Source organism: Lepus europaeus, chromosome 5 (assembly GCF_033115175.1).
Source record: "Lepus europaeus isolate LE1 chromosome 5, mLepTim1.pri, whole genome shotgun sequence".
In the NCBI taxonomy this organism is placed as follows: domain Eukaryota; kingdom Metazoa; phylum Chordata; class Mammalia; order Lagomorpha; family Leporidae; genus Lepus; species Lepus europaeus.
In genome coordinates, this window is record NC_084831.1 from 80536103 (window position 1) to 80552780 (window position 16678).

Genomic DNA, 16678 nt, shown 5'->3' on the forward strand with positions numbered 1-16678 from the left:
GCAGCCAGGACACGAAGTGGGTGGGAAACCAGCACAAATATGGGACGTCTGTGCCACAGGTGGAGGCTTAGCCTGCTATGCCACAGCACTGGCCCTAAATAATAATAGATTGAAATAGAAATTTTGAATATATAGATAAACTACTAAATGAAACTGCTTGAAGTCAAGGCAGGACTTTTGTCTCACATGTAATGTTTCATAAAATGTTGTTGATAGTAATCAAGATGACCTTGAGCAGTACTGAATAAATTATTTGTGTTCTATTTAAATCTGAGGTAAAAGATTTAGGTTTGGCTTAAAGTATTGCTCATAGCTTGTTTCATATATGTTACTCTTTCAAATTTAACTGGTGGAATGTAGTAAATCTTTATACACTTGTATATTTAAGGACATCATTGAAAAAGCTTATAAATTTTGTTCTCAGTTTATTGTGAGAACCTATCTTAGAATTGTGTATAGAGGCTAATAACTTAAAAATCACTATCTTTCTACGGTTTCTCTAGGCTATGAATTTTGACCACTTTTGAGGACTTAAATAGCTCTCATGAGATCCAGTTTACAAATCTGAACTTAAAATGCCATTGCAGATGTTATCTTTGGGCACTTTTTTGTCCTTATTCTCTAGAATAAAGCAAAAGTATACTTTTATTAAACACATGATTAAGATTAGACTACAATGCTGCAATTTAGGTGTCTGGAGCTACAACATAGTTTGGAATTGTAATTTTAAAGCATCTGTTTCTGTTCACTGGCTGATACTCTTACATTTAAAGTTGGAAACCCTCATGATAACAGTTTTGATTGAGAACTTGTCAGTCACTATAGCAGCTGCTTTAGACTGCATTTATATTTAAATAGGAAAAAGTGATCTGTTTAGAATTTTAAACGTTGTTGCCATGGCAAAGTAACTTGCTATCTCATCTTATGTTTGCCATTGAAGTGATCTATCTGGCTGCTAATTCCCAGGAGTCCAGAGGATGCAGTATTCTGCTGGAAAGCTTTCATTAGGACAATGCTGAATGCTTCCTAATAGGATGTGAGTTAGAGTGACTAACACTTTCTGAAACTATTGATTTTGGTTGGGTGTAATTAGAATTGAGTCTTCTCAACTAAAAACAGGCGAGATAAAACTAGAATGTTTTTAAAGAAGAAAAATACAAGCCCAATTTAACAATACTGTTTACAAACCCAATGAATACTGTATTCAAACTATATGCTGTGAGAAAGATTTTCGTTTATTTGAATGGGTCTATATCTACAACATGAAACATATAAAAATCGAACTTTTCTTTATAAAATTGTATATCCATGTTTGTAAAAGGAAACAATGTCTCCCGCTGTCCAGTTTTTTCCCCCACTTGTTCCCTTCAGAACATGGCATCATAATCTGGTTGATATCAGTGATTTTTTTTTTTTATTTGAAAGAGTTACAGAGAGAGAGGGATAGACAGAGCGATTTTCCATCCCCAGATGACCACGATAGCCAGCACTGAGCCAGGCAGAAGCCAGGAGCTGGGAGCTTTTTCTGGGTCCCCCACATGGATGTTAGGGGCCCAAGCAACTGGGCCATCTGTCGCTGCTTTTCCCAGGCCAGTAGCAGGGAGTCGGATCAAAAGTGGAACATCCGGGGCTGGCGCTATGGCGCAGTGGGTTAAATAAAGCCCTGGCCTGAAGTGCCAGCATCCCATATGGACACCGGTTCTAGTCCCGGCTGCTCCTCTTCCGATCCACCTCTCTGCTGTGACCTGGGATAGCAGTGGAGGATGACCCAAGTCCTTGGGCCCCTGCACCCATATGGGAGACCTGCTCCTGGCTTCTGGCTTCGTATCGGTGCAGCTCCATCCGTTGCAGCCATCTGGGGAGTGAACCAGTAGATGGAAGACCTCTCTCTCTGTCTCTACCTCTCTTTGTAACTCTTTCAATTAAATAAAATAAATCTTAAAAAAAAAAAAAGTGGAGCATCCTGGATATGAACCAGTGCCCATATGGGTACCCGTGTCCCAAGCGGTGGCTTTACCCTCTATGATACAACGCCAGACAGCTGTAAGTGATTTTTTAAAGACTGTTTTGTTTATTTATAGGAAGAATAGTAATTCAGCTCTTGCCCACCAGTTTTCTACATGACGGATATTTCTTTGCTTGTTTTTGTTCCAGGGCAATATAAAACTAGTGAGCGAATCTTCCTACTCCCTTATATATGCTCTGAAAGTCAAACTTTTTATTTGTAAAGCCTTTCTTGGCAGATAACTATTTGTTGTTTTCCATTTACCCTCAATTTGTATGGCTTTGATTATTAATGTATGCATTAAACAGGGTGCAGCATCTAGGTGTGTGGTAAACGTAAGAGACATGTACCGTATTGGCTTAGCAGCTTTAAGACGTGCTACATATGTATAATGTCATATCTCAAAGTAATGTAGCTATTGCAGTGACGTTTACTGAGACAGAATTACAATTCCTTGGTCATCTGAGCATGTGAAAGACCATCTAATAAAGTCTTGTATCTAAAATGATGATACTCAGTACTTAAAAGGCATTCTCAGTAGGAAAGTCCTTTTAACCTCAAACCCTTCTCAAGGCAGTGTCATAAATTTATCAAGTCTTATTGTAGTCTACTGGTTTTTGGTAATGCTTTTACTTTTACTTGAGAGAATGGAATACATTAGCTAAAGATAATGTTTTTAGAAATACAGAAATGTAGAAGGATGAAGAACATCAGAAATTAAGGACTAACTGGTGGGATCTTTGGGTTGTTGATTTTGTGGTGCTAATAGATTATATAAAATCTAATAAAAATCTTAGAAAACCCAGAATCTTTGTAAGATTAGCAATTTTAAGACTTATTAGGGGCCCATGCTGTGATGTAGAGGGTTAAGCAGCCACCTGCAGCGCCAGCATCCCATATGGGCTCCGGTTTGAGGCCCTGCTACTCCACTTCTGATCCAGCTCCCTGTTAATGCACGTGGGGAAGCAGTGGAAGATGGCCCAAATCCTCGGGCCCCTACACCAACGTGGGAGACCCAGAGGAAGCTTCTGGCTCCTGGCTTCAGCCTGGCCCAGCCTTGGCTGGTGAGGCCATTTGGAGAGTGAACTAGTGGATGGAAGAATTTTCTCTCTCTCTCTCTCTCTCTCTCTCTCTCTCTCTGTCTCTCTCCCTTTCAAATAAACAAAGTTAATAATAAAAAAAGAACTTATTAACTGTTAGGTACTATTATGTGCTGCGTCTTTTTTTTTTTTTTTAAGATTTATTTTATTTATTTGAAAGAGTTACAGAGAGAGGTAGAGACAGAGAGAGAGGTCTTCCATCCGCTGGTTCACTCCCCAGATGGCTGCAACAGCTGGAGCTGTGCTGATCCGAAGCCAGGAGCCAGGAGCTTCTTCCAGGTCTCCCACGTGGGTGCAGGGACCCAAGAACTTGGGTCATCTTCTACTGCTATCCCTGGCCATAGCAGAGAGTTGGATCGGAAGAGGAACAACCAGGACTAGAACCGGTGTCCATATGGGATGCTGGCACTTCAGGCCAGGGCTTAAACCACTACGCCACAGCGCTGGCCCCAGTGCTGTATCTGTTTTATTCCCTTAAATGTTGGGCACTGTTACAATGTATGACAAATTCAAGTATATCTACATTAATATTTTATTCCAAAAGATATGGAATGTCTAAAATGAGAATTTTCTAAAGACAATTTTCATTTCTCTAATCTAGTTTTGAAGTCCTGGAGAAATATTCTTTTTCTATTGGCCCTGAGTCAGACTTGGTATATTTAAATAGTCTAGCATTTAAGTTATCAGTTATATTGTGGTGAAATGTGTAATAAATCTTTCTTTATATAGTTTATGATGTTGCAGAAGATCTGAACATTGAGTGAATATATGTCATTATATATTGATATTAGAAATGCATTTGTGGGACCGGCGCCGTGGCTCACTTGGCTAATCCTCTGCCGGCAGCGCTGGCATCCCATATGGGCACCAGGTTCTAGTCCCGGTTGCTCCTCTTCCAGTCCAGCTCTCTGCTGTGGCCCGGGAAGGCAGTGGAGGATGGCCCAAGTGCTTGGGCCCCTGCACCCGCATTGGAAACCTGGAGGAAGCTCCTGGCTCCTGGCTTCGGATCGGCGCAGCGCCTGCTGTAGCGGCCATTTGCGGGGTGAACCAACGGAAGGAAGACCTTTCTCTCTGTCTCTCTCTCTCACTGTCTAACTCTATCTGTCAAATAAAAAAAAAAATTAAAAAGAAAAGTAATGCATTTGTTTTTAATTGAGAATGTATTAATAGTGCTAAAAATACAGAGAACTGTAACTCAGTCCCTTTTGACAAACGTTTGCCTAAAAGCTGAAATACTTCAATCGGAAAGCACTGATTCCTAGGATTTTGTTTTGTTTTTTTTTTTTTAAAAAAAGACTTATTTATTTATTATTTGAAAGGCAGAGTTACGCAGAGGCAGAGACAGAGAGGTCTTCCATCTGCTGGTTCACTCCCCAAATGGCCACAAGGGCCAGAGCTGGGCCAATCTGAAACCTGGAGCCAGAACATTCTTCTGGGTCTCCCACATGGGTGCAGGCGCCCAAGGACTTGGGACATCTGCTTTCCCAGGCCATAACAGAGCTATATTGGAAGTAGAGCGCCTGGGACTTGAATTTTCAATATATTGATTATTTCAAGTTGAAATCACTTGAGGTGAGGGACTGTAACTTCAAAAAAGGCCATTTGGTGTATCTTTTTCCATATATAGCAAGCCATAAAGATTCTTTTTGGAGGGATTTCCTACCTGTTAGCAAGGCAAGAAAATAGCCTTCATCACCAGAAACTGGTATTTGGAGCTGTCATGAACCTGAATAAATAAATTCGTTGATGTAACCATTACTGTCCCCTAGCTACTACCCCCTGTCCTCCATTTATCTTTTTGTGGTATTCCTAGAATTTACCACCCTAGTCCAGAAATCGGTGTCCTGTGATTCCTTCACCAATTTACTGTTCTTTGTCCAAAATCATGGCCTTTGCCCATTACTCTTATTTGACTAAAGCGTCTTGAAGTCATTTCTTTTGAAGAAACTCTTGTGAAGATCCCCATGTACATGTAAATGTAATAAAACTTGTATGGCTTTCTCTTGTCAATTGGTCTTTTATCAATTAAATTGTTAGATCCAGCTAAAAAGTTCACTTAAGAACTGAGGGGTTCTATAGAGAGGATCTCAATTCCCCTACAGCTTCTTTCAAGTACATACAGACGTGAAATGGTTGTATCATGTGGTACTCTGTGTTGATCTTTTTGAAGAATCACTAAATCATTTTCACAGCAGCTGTACCATTTTATATTCTCACTAGCAAGAGTTCCAGTTAATCCATATCCTTGTCAACACTTGTTATTTTCTTTTTTTTTTTTTAAGATTTTATTTGAGACCAGCGCCACGGCTCACTTGGCTAATCCTCTGCCTGCGGCACCGGCACCTCAGGTTCTAGTCCTGGTCGGGGTGCCGGATTCTGTCCCGGTTGCTCCTCTTCCAGTCCAGCTCTCTGCTGTGGCCCGGGAGTGCAGTGGAGGATGGCCCAAGTGCTTAGGCCCTGCACCCGCATGGGAGACCAGGAGAAGCACCTGGCTCCTGGCTTCAGATCGGTGCAGTGTGCTGGCTGTGGTGGCTATTTTGGGGGTGAACCAACGGAAGGAAGACCTTTCTCTCTGTCTCTCTCTTTCTCACTGTCTAACTCTGCCTGTCAAAAATAAATAAAAAATAAAAAAAAAAAAAGATTTTATTTGAAAGGCAGTTAGGGAGGGAGAAAGAGAAAGTCTTCCATCTGCTGGTTCACTCTACAAATGGCACAATGGCCAAGGTTGGGGAAGGCAGAAGCCAGGAGCTAGGAGCTCCTCTGAGTCTCCCATGTGGGAGAAAAGGCCCAAGCACTTAGGACATCCCCTGCTTCTTTTCTGAGCACATTAGCAGAGTGCTGGATCAGGAGTGGAGCAGGCAGTGGCTTAACCCACTACCCCACAACACGGACTCTGTGTTAAATTTTTTTTAAGCTAGCCATCCTAATGAGTGTGAAATTTTTTTGTTTGTTTTTACTTCTGCTTAAAATTACTATTTCCACTGAATTGATTATTTTTACCTTGGAAGATTTTGCCTAGTATAAAAGGCAGATGGAGTGTTATAGATAAATGTGGCATGTAAAAACTCTAAAATATTGTTGATTTAGGAGAGAATTGTCTCTGACTATAGGAGAACAGCTAAGTTCATTGACACATTCATTCAGAAACAATTAAACACACACACACACATATCTATATCTATATCTATATCTATATCTATATATATATATATATATTCCATGTCAGGCACTGTGTTGGGCATTGAATATATGGTAATGAATAAGAAAATCATGACCCTACTCTAAAGGAACTTGCAGTGTAGTGGAAAGAGAACTAATAAATTAACGAATAGAGAAATAAAATAAACTTCTTTTTTTTTTTTTTTTGACAGGCAGAGTAGACAGTGAGAGAGAAAGACAGAGAGAAAGGTCTTCCTTCCGTTGGTTCACCCTCCAATGGCCGCCGCGGCCGGCGCACTGCACTGATCCGAAGCCAGGAGCCAGGTGCTTCTGGTCTCCCATGGGGTGCAGGGCCCAAGCGCTTGGGCCATCCTCCACTGCCTTCCCGGGCCATAGCAGAGAGCTGGCCTGGAAGAGGGGCAACCAGGACAGAATCCGGTGCCCGACCGGGACTAGAACCCGGTGTGCCGGCGCCGCTGGGCGGAGGATTAGCCTGTTGAGCCATGGCGCCGGCCTGGAATTATCTTTTTAAAAAATTTTATTTTATTTATTTGAAAGGCAGAGTTACACACACACGTACAAACACACACACACACAGAGAGAGAGGCAGAGAGAGAGAGAGAGAGCGAGAGCTCTTCCATCTGATGATTCACTTCCCAAATGGCTATAAGGCCAGGGCTGGGCCTGGAGCCAGGAGCTTCCTACAGGTCTCTTAACATGGGTGCAGGGGCCTAAGCACTTGGGCCATCTGCTACTTTTCCAGTGCATTAGCAGGGAGCTGGATCTGAAATAGAGCAGCTAGGACTCAAACCGGCACCCAAATGGGATAACACGCAAATGATCACAAGCTTATTAACCCATTATGCAACACCAACCCTGGAAATTATCTTATATCAAGACTTCCAAGATGATATTCAGTGACTATAATAATGTCATCAACTATATATATACCAGCTATAACTGCATTTTTTAAAATGCTTGCGAAAAGAAAGTAATGTCAAAAAATGATAACTGCGGTTCTTGGAAGAAGAGCCAGTTCATTTGATTTTTTCTTTTTGTCGGTTTCCTGAAATTTTTTTGGTTTGCATTTATTATACTTTAGAAATTAAAAAATATAAACATTAAAGGTAATTGGAAATGATGTTTAATTCTACTTTCTCTTATTTTGTCAATGGTGACCAAAAATGCAGGTGTTGTTGAACTTTTTGTTGATCTTGAATTTACACCAAGTAAGCCCAGAATTTATTCTGGCTAGAAGAACGTTAATTTAAATCTAGGAAAGTAGCTTTTGTTTTTGGTGAGTTTCTAGTATTGTTAGGATATCTTAGCCAGAATGTAAAATATCAGTTTAAAAACAGCCTACTAATTTTTTACTAATGGAAAATTCACTTTTTTAAAAAAGATTTATTTATTTGAAAGTCAGAGTTACACAGAGAGAGAAGGAGAGGCCGAGAGAGGTCTTCCATCTGCTTGTTCACTCCCCAGATGGCTTCAATGGCCGGAGCTGTGCCGATCTGAAGCCAGGAGCCAGGAGCTTCCTCTGGGTCTCCCATGTGGGTGCAGGGACCCAAGGACTTGGGCCATCTCCTACTGCTTTCCCAGGCCACAGCAGAGAGCTGAATTGGAAATGGAGCAGCTGGGACTTGAACCAGCGCACAAATTAGATGCCGGCACTGCAGGTGGCGGCTTTACCTGCTACGCCACAGTACCAGCCCCAAGTTGACATTTTTATACAAAAGAAACAGTGGAAAATTCATAGTAACTCCTTCTGACTAAAATAAATGCAATAATGTAATAAATATAAATGTAGCAATACATATGAGAACATAAAATATATTTTTGAAAGATTGACTTTTTTATTTGAAAGGCAAAGTCAGAGAGAGAGAGAGAGAGAGATCTTCTATCCACTGGTTTGCTCCCCAGTTGGCTGCAATGACCAGGGCTGGGCCAGACTGAAGTCAGAAGCCAGGAGCTTCCTCTGGATCTCCCATGTGGGTGTGGGGGCCCAAGGATTTGGGCCATCATCTGCTGCTGTCCCAGGCTCATTATCAGGGAGCTCGATCAGAACTGGTGTCCATATGGGATGCTGGCATTGCAGGCAGTGACTTAAACCATTGTGCCACAGCGTCTGCCTCAAGAACCTAAAATGTTACTGAATGTTGAATAATGCCATTCTGAGTTGATGTCACATTCTGACTTGAAGAGTGCCTGTTGGTGTAACAGTCTGAGGGGTCTTCAAAAAGTTTATGGAAAGTGTCTGTTAGGAAAAAAAACTCTCCATGGATTTTGAAATTTTTATACCAATTTTTGAAGTGCTCTTATATAGTAAAGTGCCTAGCTCTGGAGAGGGAGCCAGATGTTTACAGCTGGGATTCAGGGCATGGCAGGGATGGCAGCCTCGCATGCCTTACAGGGAAGAAAGGAAGAGATCCAACCAGTTCAGCCCTGACCTTCAGCTTGTTACTCTTGCAGTCTGTCTTCTGGCATTCTGACTGCTGAAGATCACCACTGCTAGAGAACCATCATCCGTGACCTCCCTTCCATTTCTCCTGATCAGTTCAGAAGAATCCCTCTTTTGAAGGTACAGATTTTTAGTGATTCAGAGACCCTCATTCTTTATCAGAGTGCCTGGCTTTGAGTCCCAGCTCCAGATCCTTCTGTCAGCTTTCCTCCAAGGCAGACACTGCACGCAGTGGTATGACTCAACTGATCGAGTTCCTGATACCCGTGTGGGAGGCCTGGATAAAAATCTCAGCTCCAGCTATTGTGGGCAGTTGGGGAATGAACCAATGGATGGGAGCTCTCTGTCTCTTTCTGCTTCTCTGCCTCTCAAGTAGATAGATGGGAAAAAAAAAAAAAAAACTTTCAATGAGTAATAACCATTTATTAGAGAAGGCATTTGGTGTATAGTATCCAGTATCCTAATCCTATAAAAGTAAATATTATAGAAAAGAAAACTCAAATCCAGCAATTTTTATTTAATTTTTCTAGAACTACAGATATTATATGTGTTTGAGGTTAAGAAGAGTTACTAAGAAATAAATTTAAAATAATTTCCAGTAAGATCTAGAAATAGATGTTTGAACAGAATTCTTATGTCTGATTCAAAATTACTAGCTATGTATTGACTTACTTTACAAGATATTTACCTTTGAATTCATTTTGTCACCTCAACAATCTCTAGGAGAAAGCTTTTCTCAAGAGCTTCCCTTCCTTGCTATTAGAGAAAGTGGAGGTAAAGTGACTTACTAGGGTTTGAATGTAAAAAGGAAAAAACTGAGTTGTTAAGATATACCCAGTTTAATCTATTTTCTTGGGATTCATACGATTTCATATGAGTTAAATGTTTAAAGGAAATATATTATGCCATTTCTTACAGACAATAGTTTCATTTGAGTATAATAATTTATGGGAGCTGGCATTGTGTCACAATAGAGTATGTCTCTACCTGTAATGCCAGCATTCCATATGAGTGCCAGCTTGTGTCCTGGCTGCTCCAATTCTGATCCAGCTTCCTGCTAATGCACCCAGGAAAGCAGCAAAAGATGGGCCCTTGCACATACGTGGGAGACCTGGAGGGAGCTCCTGGCTCCTGACTTCATCCTGGCCTAGCCCTGGCCCTTGTGATCCTTTGGGGAATGAATCAGTGGATGGAAGATGCTCTCTTCTTCTCTCTGTAACTGCCTTTCAAATAAAATAAATAAATCTTTTTTAAAAATTTATGGAAAAGGTATCTTTTTACTATTTACAGGAAATTAAAAGATACATAAAATTCCCTCAGCTGGTTCACTCCTCAAAGGACATACACCCTGGGCTGGTCTAGGCTGAAGGCAGGAGCCAGAAACTCCATCCAGGTGCCCCAGCTGGGCCACCTGCTGCTTTCTTGGGTGCATTAGCTGGAGGCTAGATAGGAAGCACAGTATCAGAGAGTGAAACCAGCACTGTGATATGGGTTGTTGGTGTCACAAGCAGCAGCTTAACGCACTGAGCCTCAATGCTGGCCCCAGGAGTGGAGCAGTTACCAACAAAATAAAAACCAAACAGCAGAAAAAGTATTAAGTAGTAATGTTAGCCCAACACAGGAATGTAACTTAGGAAAGATTTTTAAAAGTAAAAGGAACTTGGCAAAAACAGGCAACTTGAACCAGTACTCCCTTATGTGATGCCGTCGTCCCAAGCAGCAGCTTATCCCTCTGCCACTATGCTGACTCCAAGAATATTTACATTTTTAACAGAAGAATCCCAATTTTAATCTTTGTGTGGATTTACAGCTGATTTGTTAAATGTATTTGAGGTTAAATTTTCTTTAAAAAATTATCAACAACTTTCATTGTTTGCTTCCCAGAATAGCTGTCAAGAGCATAAACAGCACTCAGTCTCATTCATTTAAGGAGATTTTATCTGTAAGAACATATTTTGAAGGCCTAAAGCTTTTCTGAGACTTTAAAGATATTTTACAGCATGCTTGCTCCCCTATCTTAATTATGCTGGGTACAATTTTGATCTACAAAGGAATACAAATGAAAAGGAAATCATTTTTATTCAACTAGAAAGTGGTAATTGATACCTTTTTTTTAAGACGTGATACAAATCACTATTTTACCAGTATGTATTCCTTTTAGAAGTTTTTGCACTGAAATAAACTTATTTTTTCATTCCATTTTCCATGAACATTTTGGAGTATCCATATATAACCTCTCTTTAAGTTTATAAACTTTACCTGGTGTGTTAAGGTGGTCATTACCTGTTGGTAATGCATTAGTGAACATGGCTTCATTTCTTCAAGAAAATAAAAAGCCATCTCCCCTATTTCTTATAATCCCGGGCTATTTCCTTGGTGTATTTGTTAAATATTGTTTTACTTTCCTTTTACATTTATGTTATTAATAGTAACTTTATAAAGTATGTGACTTAAGGTTTTTATCAGTAAGTGGGTTTTTTGAAAAAAATTATAGAAATATTTTTGTAAATTCACTAAACAAAAGGCCTTCCTTGATTCATGTTTGTTACAGTCACCTTAGTTATACTTTGCTCATTTCAGAGCTGCATTAGTTCCATAAGATTGGTATCTTATTGCCATCCTAAGCACCCTGTTACCCAACCTGACTTCTGATTCACTTGTGACAGGCAGAATAATAGCCTGCCAATGATGTCTGTATCCTAATCCTTGTAATCTGTGGATATGTTGCTGTACATAGTACAAGGGAATTAAGATAACAAATGAGATTAAGGTTGTTAATCAGCTTCCTTTAAAATAGGAAGATTATTTTGGATTATCTGCATGACCCAGTGTAATTACGAGGGTCCTTAAGTTATGGACGTAGGAGACAGAAATGCTATGTGAGAAAAACTTTGCTGGCCATTACTGGCTTTGAAGATGGAAGAGGGGAATGAGCTAAGGTGTATGGGCAACTTCTAACTGTTGAAAAAGACATGAAGATGGATCTTCCCATATGGATTCGAAGGAAGCACTTCCTTGCAGATACCTTGATTTTAGCACAGGGAGACTCGTTTTGATTTCTCATCTCCAGAAATCTGTGTTGCTTTAAGCCGCTAAGTTTATAATAATTTGGTATGACAGTCCTAGAAAAAATAATATGCTACTTCACTCTCATGACCTTTGCTTTGTTTTTCTCAGTCTAAGTCTGGATAGATACCACATGTTGTGCCTCGAACTGCTTTTTCCCCCTGACTTCCTAACTCAAGCCCGTAGATTTTCCTCCATTGTCATGGTTCTGTTGGCCAGGGTTATTAGTTATAGACAAAAAAAAAAAAAAAATACACTGTAACTAGTTTCAGCAGAGGATTTTTAAAAGGTTTTATGGCCATAGGGAACTGTTGGGAGGGCTAAATGAGCAGATCAAGCTTCCAGGAAGGGCTTTCAAAACCACAGTGTAGGGGCTGGTGCTGTGGTGCAGTGGTTAAAGTCCTGGCCTGAAGTACCGGCATCCCATATGGGCACCGGTTCGTGTCCCGGCTGCTCTTCTTCCGATCCAGCTCTCTGCTATGGCCTGGGAAAGCAGTAGAAGATGGCCCAAGTCCTTGGGCCCCTGCACCCACATGGGAGACCTGGAAGAAACTCCTGGCTCCTGACTTCAGATTGGCGCAGCTCCGGCCGTTGCGGCCATCTAGGGTGTGAACCAGTGGATAGAAGACCTCTCTCTCTTCCTCTACCTCTCTCTGTAACTCTGTCTTTCAAATAAATAAAATAAATCTTAAAAAAAAAACCAAAAAACAAAAAACCCACATTGTAGAATCAGACATCCTAAGGAGCTTTGGTCTGAAAGTCACAGCTCCCCTATCATTTTGCCTCTGCAGAGATCTCCATGGTCCACACTGCCATGGATCTGTCTAGCTCTGCCATTCACTTTGGTGTAGGAACATTGATTGTCTTCTTGCTGGACCAAGTTAGGCATGCTCCTGCTACAAAACATTTGACTTGCTCTGTTATGTACCTGGAGCCCTTTTTCAGATGACCTGGATGATTTGCCTCCTCACTTTAGCTCTTTGCTTAAATAACACTATTGCAGTGAGATCTTCCCTGCCTCTTTGATGTCTAGAACAGTGTCACAGCATGTATACACAGTAAAAATCTGCTGAATGAATGAGTACACATTTTTGAAAGTGTTTTGGTTTTGAAAAATTGGAAAGATGGGTATGGTGTTATGGTGCAGCAGGTTAAGCCGCTAATGGCATCCCCATATTGGAGTGCTGGTTTTGGTCCCAGCTACTCTTCTTCTGATCCAGCTTCCTGCTAATTTGCCTGGGAAGGCAGCAGAATATAGGCCAAGCACTTGGCTCCCTGCCACCCATATAGGAAACCAGGATGGAGTTCCTGGCTCCTGGCTTTGGTCTGGCCCAGCCCAAGCTGGTTGGCCATTTGGGGAATAAATTAGTAGATGGAAGGTATCTCCCTCTCACCTTCTCCTTTCCCTTCTTCCTCTCCTCTCTCCATCTCTCCCTGTATCCATCTCTCCCTGTCTCCATCTCTCCCTCTCTCTCTATAGCTCTGCTTTTCAAATAAATAAATGTAAAAAAAAAAAAAAAAAGAATTGGAAAGACTAAGTGACTAATTGTGTCCTTTTTAATCTCTTGAGCCTTTGATTCTAAATAAGACCTCCATTGAATGTGGCTTTAATAATTTTTGACCTATGGATTAAGTGATTATTGTTGTGAAATATAAATAGCATACCAAAATGTTCTTTGTGCTAGAGGAACTACTTACAATTTGTTTCAGCTATATTTACTGCATACCTATGCTATGCATATCTAAATCTTTCCATTTAATACATTTAGGTTACTTTCCAATCTTTTGCACACAGTTGTTCAATATAGTATTGTATAGATTCTTGTGTTCATTTGTAGTAGAACATAAGTCTTTTATTGACATGATCTATCCAGAAATATGATAGAGCAGTTGAACATACATTTCAAAAAGTGTTTTTATTTTTGAGTTTGCTAAAGAACCATTATAAGATACAGATTTTTTAAAACATTGTTTACCTGGAGTAAAAGTATTTTTTTTTTTAAGTTTTATTTATTTGAAAGAGTGACAGAGATCTTCTGTCTGTTGGGGTTCACTTCCCAGTGATCACAATAACCAGGTCTGGGCTCAGCTGAAGCCAAGAACCAGGACCTCTATCCTGGTCTCCCACGTAGGTGGCAGGGTGCTGGCACCTGGGCCATCTTCCATTGCCTTCCCAGGTGCATTAGCAGGGAGCTCGGTTGAAAGTGGAACAGCTGGGACTGAATCAGCACTCCAAATACTGGCCCCTGTAGTAAAAATAAACAATACTCATCCTTATGTAATAATAAGTGTATACAGCAGACTCATAGAATGGCATATGTCATAAACAGCACTCTGACCTCACAATCAGCCCTTAAGGCATTCAGATCCGGCTAAAAAGCCCAGGAGGGCATTTTAGGCATGGAAAGCCAAGACACTGTGGCAAAAAGCAAAAACAAAAACAAAAAAACAACCTAAGTGAAAGATCTCTGAGTGAGATCCCAGCGAAAAAAAAAAGGCCATCAAAGAAGGAGGTACCGTTCTCTGAAGGGAGGAGAGAACTTCCACTTTGACTATGACCTTGTCTAAATAAGATCGGATTTGGCGAACTCAGGAGGCTTCTGTAGCCTCTTGGCAACTCATGACAAGAGCCTCGGGTGATTACTGACATCATAAATAAGTGTCAATTGTTAACAACAGGAGTCACTGTGCACTTACTCCCCATGTAGGATCTCTGTCCTTAATGTGTTGTACTATGTGAATTAATGGTATAACTAGTACTCAAACAGTACTTTATACTTTGTGTTTCTGTGTGGGTGCAAACTGTTGAAATTTTTACTTAATATATACTAAATTGATTTTCTGTATATAAAGATAATTGAAAATGAATCTTGATGGAGAATGGGATGGGAGAGGGAGTGGGAGATGGGATGGTTGTGGGTGGGAGGGTGGTTATGGGGGGGAAGCCGCTATAATCCAAAAGTTGTATATTGGAAATTTATATTTATTAAATAAAAGTTTAAAAAAAGTGTATAAAGACCAATTATCCCCCCCAAAAAAACCTGTTTCTTATTTCTGTTACTTGCTTTTGTTTTTATGTATAACATTTCAGAGATTAGCAGTAAATGGTAGTGAAACTTAATTCACTCAGTTTTACAACTTCATGACAACTCTGATGAAGGGTTTATGAAGGGTAAAATAGGAAGTACTGATCAGAAATAGAAGGTTTTGGCCGGCGCCGCGGCTCACTAGGCTAATCCTCCGCCTTGCGGCACCGGCACACCGGGTTCTAGTCCCGGTCGGGGCACCGATCCTGTCCCGGTTGCCCCTCTTCCAGGCCAGCTCTCTGCTGTGGCCAGGAAGGCAGTGGAGGATGGCCCAAGTGCTTGGGCCCTGCACCCCATGGGAGACCAGGAGAAGCACCTGGCTCCTGCCATCGGATCAGCGCGGTGCGCCGGCCGCAGCGCGCTACCGCGGCGGCCATTGGAGGGTGAACCAACGGCAAAAGGAAGACCTTTCTCTCTGTCTCTCTCTCACTGTCCACTCTGCCTGTCAAAAAAAAAAAAAAAAAAAAAAAAGAAATAGAAGGTTTTGCTTATGTGTATATTTAGATTTTTTTAGTGATGTTTTCCTCTGTTATGGGTAATCGAATAGATTGAGAGAAATCTTGTCTCCCTCTTTAGTTCCTTATTTTTTTTTTTTTTTGGACAGGCAGAGTTAGAGAGACAGAAAGGTTTTCCTTTTTCCGTTGGTTCACCCCCAAAGTGGCCGCTATGGCCGGTGCGTTGCGGCCAGCACGCTGCGCTGATCTGAAGCCACAAGCCAGGTGCTTTCTCCTGGTCTCCCATGCAGATGCAGGGCCCAAGGACTTGGGCCATCCTCCACTGCACTCACAGGCCACAGCAGAGAGCTGGACTGGAAGAGGAGCAACCGGGACAGAATCCGGCACCCCAACTGGGACTAGAACCCAGTATGCCAGCGCCGCAGGAGGAGGATTAGCCTATTGAGCCGTGGCGCTGGCAGGGAGTACCTTTTACATAAGAATCTCATGACCTGTGTCAGGGGAAGTCAGAAAGTTTTTCTTATTCATGTCATTTGTCAAAATCCTTCAACGTAAATATTCAGTATGCCAGGTGCTATATTTTGGAGTACAATATCCTAAACCTCATCAACTTGCTTTCATGTCAAAATAACTTTAATCTTATATGATAAAAGGTCCAGTTTGTAATTCATGCAACCATTCTTAGAAATCTAAAAAACCAACAAGAGGATGAGGGTGGTGCTTCCAGATCTATTGCACATGGTTATTAGTGCTTAGATAGAAATTTCCCTTTATGAAAATACAACATTCCTTTTTTTTTTTTCTCCGTGTCTGCTGGAATGTGCTATTAGATGCCCTCTTTTTAGGGATTTGCAATGCAGTCTAATCAATAAGATACATGCTTATTGTGCAGCTCATCTACATTATGTATAGATCATGTCCTTGTATCTTAAAAGAACTTCAAAAATGCTACATTGATACTTAACAATTTATAAATGTAGTATTCTTAGAAATATGTTAAAGAAGCACCTTATTACTATTTCTGTGCGAATTATACTCATTATTTATGGTAAATCATCACATATTTACATATATTCACATTTGCCAAGAGGGAAAATTTAATGTAATTGTTCCACAGTCATATAATCTATTCCGTTTATTGCATTTTCTTTTGATGCAATTTAGTAAACTAGTGTTTGTATAGATACATAATAATGTTTCACAAATAGTGCAGCTTTAAACATTTATTTTTCAGTGCTCTTCAGTAGGTGTATCTGGGTGTGCTGTGTTTAGAAATTAGATCAGGTTTCTCTACACTTCATTACAGGCCACAGGATTCCTTTGCTTTCTTACATTTACTAAGTAGG

The 16678-nt window shown here is 40.7% G+C and overlaps 1 protein-coding gene across 3 annotated transcripts in view; it reads left to right on the forward strand.

Annotated features, from left to right (window-relative positions):
* HS2ST1 (heparan sulfate 2-O-sulfotransferase 1) overlaps positions 1–16678 on the forward strand; it is a 206107-nt gene that overhangs the window by 64916 nt on the left and 124513 nt on the right. Inside the window, exon 2 of one of the 3 annotated variants that reach the window (XM_062191668.1) lies at positions 8737–8845. The exons of the other annotated variants lie outside the window; for them this stretch is intronic. The gene's annotated coding sequence lies outside the window, so the exon portion shown is untranslated. The remainder of the gene's footprint in view (positions 1–8736; positions 8846–16678) is intronic. 3 annotated transcript variants of the gene reach the window in all.